Genomic DNA, 7,625 nt, shown 5'->3' on the forward strand with positions numbered 1-7,625 from the left:
GCACAGGCTCTAGGTGCACGGGCTTCGGTAGTTGTGGCACATGGGCTCAGTAGTTGCAGCATGCAGGCCCTAGAGCATGCAGGCTTCAGTAGTTGTGGCACGTGGGCTCAGTAGTTGCAGTGCGCGGGCTCTAGGGTGCATGGGCGTCAGTAGTTGTGGCGTGTGGGCTCAGTAGTTGTGGCTTGCGGGCTCTAGAGCACAGGCTCAGTAGTTGTGGCGCCTGGGCTTAGTTGCTCCGCCCAGGGATTGAACCCATGTCCCCTGCATTGGCAGGTAGATTCTTAACCACTGCACTACCAGGGAAGTCCCCAAATGATGATTTTAAATGATATCCATCTAACTAAATCCAAGGGGTGAGTGGTCTCACATTTTAAAGCTGCTTGGGCCTCCCCGAGATTTTGTAAAGCCTAATTATTTAGTAAACTTAAAAAAATAAGGTGAGGGCTTCCCTAGTGGCGCAGTGGTTGAGAGTCCACCTGCCGATGCAGGGGACACGGGTTCGTGCCCCGGTCCAGGAAGATCCCACATGCCATGGAGCGGCTGGGCCCGTGAGCCATGGCCGCTGAGCCTGCGCGTCTGGAGCCTGTGCTTCACAACGGGAGAGGCCACAACAGTGAGAAGCCCGCATAACGCAAAAAAAAAAAAAAAAAATGTGATATTCAGCTTCAGTAATGCTCATTGGTTAAGTAGCTACCTCAGCAATTTTTAGACATAGGACTAATAAAATAATTGCATATAGACACACATCTAATATGTGGTGTTCACCCTTGGACAGCATCTCATTTTGCCATATTTGAAACCAGCCTCAATACTGGACTCAGCACTTTGTTTCATCTACCCTCCTCACTTCTGGCTCATTTTGCCCCAGTCATGCTGCCCTTGTTTACTTCTGTTAAACATCCTACCTCTGGACATTTGCATTTGCTGTTCCCTCTGCCTAGAATGCTTTTCTCCCAGATTTCTGCATGGCTCAGTTCTTTCTAACATTCACCTTTCTCTTGAAAGATGACTTCAGAGAGACACCTGAAATAATTATGCTGCTTCTAAACTGCACTTTTATTTTATTTTTAAAAAACATTTTAACCTCTCTGAACTTGAGATGCATTTAACAACTGCTAGCATCTTATGATTGTGATTAACGAAGCAGCAGGCATGACTGCTGCAGTTGTCATTGCTTGTGTGCAAAATCAGATGTTATTCCTGGTGGACCTACTGGCCACCTGCCTCACCTTGACAATTCAGTCAACAGATATGGGACACCAGATACTGGAACTTGCATATCCAGGAAAGAACACTCAAGTGATAGTTTAAAGATCCAGATCTACTTCAGGATGACTCTTTTTTTTTTTTTTTAAGACTTTATTTTTTAGAGCAGTTTTAAGTTCACAGCAAAACTGAGAGTCAGGTACAGAGATTTCCAGTATACTCCCTGCCTCCACCCATGTACAGCCTCCCCTATTATCAACATCTCCCACCAGAGTAGTACATTTGCAAGAAGATTCTTTGTCTTTGAAAATGGTGAAGCAGATGCCAACTTTCCTCACCATGAATGGAAAAACCCACTCATTCTCTGGAAGGATTCTCCTATGATAGAAAGCCCACTTCAGGTATAACTATGTAACTTTTTATACAGTGTACATTCATACATGTATTTTAAACTTCAAATCTGTTTTTTAAAATTATGTACCATAGGGACTTCCCTGGTGGCATAGTGGTTAAGAATCCGCCTGCCAATGCAGAGGACACGGGTTCGATCCCTGGGCCGGGAAGGTCCCACATGCCATGGAGCAACTAAGCCCGTGCACCACAACTACTGAGCCTGCGCTCTAGAGCCCGCGAGTCACAACTACTGAGCCCATGTGCCACAACTACTGAAGCCCGCGTGCCTAGAGCCTATGCTCCGCAACAAGAGAAGCCACTGCAATGAGAAGCCCGTGCACCACAATGAAGAGTAGCCCCTCCTGGCCACAACTAGAGAAAGCCTATGCGCAGCAATGTAGACCCAACCCAGCCAAAGACAAATAAATAAATTTATTTTTTAAAAACTTATCTACCATAGATATTTACACATATGAATGATATGTATCTTCCTCAAGAAGACTTTATCAAGAATATGACAGCAGAATTGAGATTTTTATCTTCAAATTATTTGCTTTCCAAAGTCTAAGAGGATTTATTGTTCTGTTCATCTGAAACTGAAAAAAAAAGGTAAAACAATAAATAATAAATCTAAGTGACGGCTGACAGTAAATTGATTCTAGGATCTGAAACTTGTATTCCTCTGAAAATGCATCTTTTGAGGATTCAAACTTTCTCACTGTTGCTGCCAGTTACACTGTCACTGATCACAGTTACTTCAAATAGCTAACCTTTCTCAAGTGGAGCCAGTAGCTTAGCTTGTAAAGTATATGCTTCCAAAATATGAATTTTACTCTATTTTGCTTATATTAAGCTCAGTAGCTAACCTCTCTGTGTTCATTTAAACAAAATATTTCAGAAGCTCATGTGACTTTTACATCTTCATTTTACTGGAGGGTCTAAATTTGCTTCTGAAAAGTTAGCAAAATAGTGCTCAGCAAACCTATCTTCCTTAAAACTCAACATTCAGTTTGGATATTCTGTTTTATGTTTTTGTTGCTTCTAACCTCCCAGGCAGCAATTTTACATCTCACAGTCTTGTTTAAAAAAATAATGTTGGAGATGGAGTAGAAAAGATCTCCTAGTTCTTACTCATTCTCCTAGTTTTTGAACCAGTTTTTTTTTTAACCCCTGACTCTTTATAGGCATATATCATGTGTACAATACACATGTCTAATATTAATGAAAATAGAGGATTTCATTCTCATTTTGTCTGTTTGGCTCCCTCTTTGCCTTCTTTCCACTTGCCCTGCCCCTCCCCCATCACATCATTATGCTCCATCCGTGCCATCGTTTCCTCACAGTGGGAACACTCCTCTCCTAACAACTTGGCCCCACTCTCTTGGCCACAGAGATACACTAAGGACCAATCAGAATCCCTCTGCAGGCATTTAGAGTCTATCTACCTATCTATTTATTTGGCCATACCACGCGGCTTGCGGGATTAGTTCCCCAACCAGGGATCGAACCCAGGCCCCCTGCAGTGGAAGCATGGAGTCCTAACCACTGGACTGCCAAGGAATTCCCAGCATTTAGAATTTAGACTAAGAAATTCTACGTTTATTCTGCTGGTTTTTGGAACAAAGGAGATGGAAACTCAGAAGATGTCAGTGGATGTTTCCACCTTGTGAACCAGGATGTAGGCCAAGCCAGTGTGTAGTAAGAGAGGAGGAAAAAGTAGAGGCAGAGATTAAAGCTGAATTGAAAGCTGGTATAGGAAGACTTCTTGGCCTGGTTGCATCTTACCCTCAGGCAATCAGCTCTTCTTCCTTAGGATAAATTAAATTCTTTTGTTTCAGCTAATTTGAGGTGGTTTCTATTACTTTTAAGAAAAATGTTAAACAATATGGTGTTTTCTGCATGAAATTTTGGGGAATTTCTCTTACTTTTTAAGTTATTTTTTAAATAAATAAATATTTATTTATTTGGTTGCACTGGGTCTTAGTTGCGGCAGGCGGGCTCCTTAGTTGTGGCATGCAAACTCTTGGTTGCGGCATGCATCTTACTTTTTAAGTTATTTTTGTTAGTTTTGTAATAGCCAGGAAAGGACTTTCCTCAGAGAACTTTTTTCCTGTTTTTTTCTACCTCAGATGTACATTTTTAGTATCTTGATTTCCCTTTATTTTTTTTCTTGCTAAAGTCAATATTACATGTCTTTCTGTGAGGGGAGTGCAGGGGTTTGTAGCAGAATCTGAAAAGGCTGGTCAGGGCCACATACCTCTTCTAAGTTAAATTCCCTTCCAGGACAAAACTCCTCAAAGAGGAGAAACATCTGGGAATAAAATCTAAATTTAGCAGGACACAGATAGAAAAGGCCAAAGAAAAAGAACATCCAGATTAATAGTGGGGTGGAGACAGGAGAGAACTCTCAGGAGATTTCAAAATGTAACTTGACTTGTTCTTGAATGCTTTGAAAAAACATCAATGCAAGAGAACTCAGAAGTATAAAAGTTGGCTATAAAGTTATCAAAGTTTAGATAGAAAGTTAAGCTTAAAAAGTTATCCAGAACAACATCTTCTTTCTAAAAGCTTAGGAGCTTTCTAAATTACTTTGACATAAAAGTTAAGCAACAGAAAAGATGGAAATCAAATTCCATCAAAATTAAGGAAAAAGAGAATAATATTCTTACAGATGATGAAATCATGTCCAAAAGACATTCCCATAAAGCAGAGTAAAAATTATAATCTAATATTTCAAAACAAGCTAGTAGACACAAAGAAAACAACATAACAAATCAGAATTTATCTGAGGTGACAGAACTCAGAAAATAATTAAAACAAAATTATTAAGAAATGGGAACTAAAATAAAAGCAAAACTAGAATGAATACAAGATAATGCCTCAATGGAAGATAAAAAGAAGGGAAATTTTTAAAACTACAGTGGAAGAACAGAGAGTTGAAAAGGATTCAAGAAACAATAAGACAGGCAGAGAAGATCATATATATGTATATATCATATATATGTATATATATACGTATATATCATATATATGTATATATATATGGAATATCTACAGAAAACCCTGACAAAGAAAAAAACCCTGAAATCTGTAATATAAGAAACTGCAATAAAATGTGAATTTAAATGAAATATTGAGAGGGCACTTGGTTTATCTGGTAATATTGACCTAGAATGACCATCACTGAGATATAGTCTAGTGAAATTACTGGACTTTAAAGGAAAGGAAATAAAAATCCTTTAGGCACTGAGAGAAAAAGCCCAAGTCACTTAGGGAAGAAAGTAATATTGTCTTTAAACTTTTGAATATCAACACTCTATGCTTGAAGAAAATTTAGTAATATATTTACAATATTCAAAGAAAGAAAGTACAAGGCAAGGATTTTATATCTAAATAAGCTGTCATCAACATGTAAGAACTTAGGGAATAGTATTCCTTATGAATCTACTGGAGAAGGGGATTGAGACAAGCAAAATACTTAAGAGACAGGACAAAATGACTGAAGATGAGCATATAATTTATAAGTATAACTAAGACTAAATGAGAGATAAAAGGAAGAGTCTGTAGTATGTAGTAGCTGAGTGCTCTGACAATGTAGGTACTGCACAACTGCAAAAAACTGGGGTGAGACTGGGGAGAGCATATGCCTCTCACTGCTGTGGCCTCTCCCGTTGTGGAGCACAGGCTCCAGACGCGCAGGCCCAGCGGCCATGGCTCACGGGCCCAGCCGCTCCACGGCATGTGGGATCCTCCCGGACCGGGGCATGAACCCGTGTCCCCTGCATCGGCAGATGGACTCTCAACCACTGGCCACCAGGGAAGCCCGTAACTCTTTCCAATAATCACATTGGTGGTATTGTTATTGGCTCCTACTGACTAAAGATGGAAGAATTTGAGTATGGGGACTTCCCTGGTGGCACAGTGGTTAAGAATCTGCCTGCCAATTCAGGGGACATGGGTTCGAGCCCTGGTCGGGGAAGATCCCACATGTGGTGGAGCAACTAAGACCATGCGCCACAACTACTGAGGCAGTGTGCTGCAACTACTGAAGCCCATGCACCTAGAACCTGTGCTCCACAACAAGAGCAGCCCCCACTCACCACAACTAGAGAAAGGCCGCATGCAGCAATGAAGACCCAACGCAGCCAAAAATAAATAAATAAAAATTAAAGAGGAGGAGCTTCAAGATGGCAGAGGAGTAAGACATGGAGATCACCTTCCTCCCCACAAATACATCAGAAATACATCTACATGTGGAACAACTCCTACAGAACTCCTACTGAATGCTGGCAGAAGACCACAGACCTCCCAAAAGGCAAGAAACTCCCCACCTGTTGTACCTGGGTAGGGCAAAAGAAAAAAGAATAAACAGAGACAAAAGAATAGGGACGGGACCTGCACCAGTGGGAGGGAGCTGTGAAGGAGGAAAGGCTTCCACACACTAGAAGCCCCTTTGTGGGCGGAGACTGTGGGTGGTGGAGCGGGGAAGCTTCGGAGCCGCAGAGGAGAGCACAGCCACAGGGGTGCGGAGGGCAAAGCGGAGAGATTCCTGCACAGAGGATCGGTGCCAACGGGTACTCACCAGCCCGAGAGGCTTGTCTGCTCACCCGCCGGGGTGGGCGGGGGCTGGGAGCTGAGGCTCGGGCTTCAGTCGGGTCACAGGGAGAGGACAGGGGTTGGCTGCGTGAACACAGCCTGAAGGGGCTAGTGCACCACGGCTAGCCGGGAGGGAGTCAGGGAAAAAGTCTGGACCTGCCGAAGAGGCAAGAGACTTTTTCTTGTCTGTTTCCTGGTGCGTGAGGAGAGGGGATTAAGAGTGCCACTTAAAGGAGCTCCAGGGACGGGCGTGAACTGCAGCTATCAGTGCGGACCCCAGAGATGGGCATGAGATGCTAAGGCTGCTGCTGCAGCCACCAAGAAGCTTGTGTGCAAGCACAGGTCACTGTCCACACCTCCCCTCCTGGAAGACTGTGCAGCCTACCACTGCCAGGGTCCCGTGATCCAGGGACACCTTCCCTGGGAGAACGCACAGTGCGCCTCAGGCTGGTGCAACATCACGCTGGGCTCTGCCACTGCAGGCTCTCCCCGCATTCCGTACCCATCCCTCCCCCCAGCCTGAGTGAGCCAGAGCCCCCAAATCAGCTGCTCCTTTAACGCCGTCCTGTCTGAGCAAAAAACAGACGCCCTCTGGCGACGTATATGCAGAGGCGGGGCCAGATCCAAAGCTGAACCCCAGGAGCTGTGTGAACAAAGAAGAGAAAGGGAAATTTCTCCCAGCAGCCACAGGAGTAGCGGATTAAATCTCCACAATCAACATGATGTACCCTGCATCTGTGGAATACCTGAATAGACAAAGAATCATACCAAATTGAGGAGGTGGACTTTGGGAGCAACGATATATATATATTTTCCCCTTCTTCTCTTTTTGTGAGTTGTATGTGTATGCTTCTCTGTGTGATTTTGTCTGTATAGCTTTGCTTTTACCATTTGTCCTAGGGTTCTGTCTGTCTGTCTGTTCTTTTTTCTTTTTCTTTTTTTAGTATAGTTTTTAGTGCTTGTTATCATTGGTGGATTTGTTTTTGGTTTGATTGCTCTCTTCTTTCTTGTTATTTTTTTATAACTTAAAAAATTTTTAATAATTATTTTTTATTTTAATATCTTCTTTATTTTATTTTATTTTATCTTCTTCTTTCTTTCTTTCTCTTTTTTTTTCTCCCTTTTATTCTGAGTTGTGTGGATGACAGGCTCTTGGTGCTCCAGCCAGGCGTCCGGGCTGTGCCTCTGAGGTGGGAGAGCCAAGTTCAGGACATTGGTCCACAAGAGACCTCCCAGCTGCACATAATATCAAACGGCAGTAACCTCCCAGAGATCTCCATCTCAACGCCAAGACCCAGCTCCACTCAACGACCAGCAAGCTACAGTGCTGGACACACTATTCCAAACAACTAGCAAGACAGGAACACAACCCCACCCATTAGCAGAGAGGCTGCCTAAAATCATAATAAGGCCACAGACACCCCAAAACA

Source organism: Physeter macrocephalus, chromosome 1 (assembly GCF_002837175.3).
Source record: "Physeter macrocephalus isolate SW-GA chromosome 1, ASM283717v5, whole genome shotgun sequence".
Taxonomy (NCBI): domain Eukaryota; kingdom Metazoa; phylum Chordata; class Mammalia; order Artiodactyla; family Physeteridae; genus Physeter; species Physeter macrocephalus.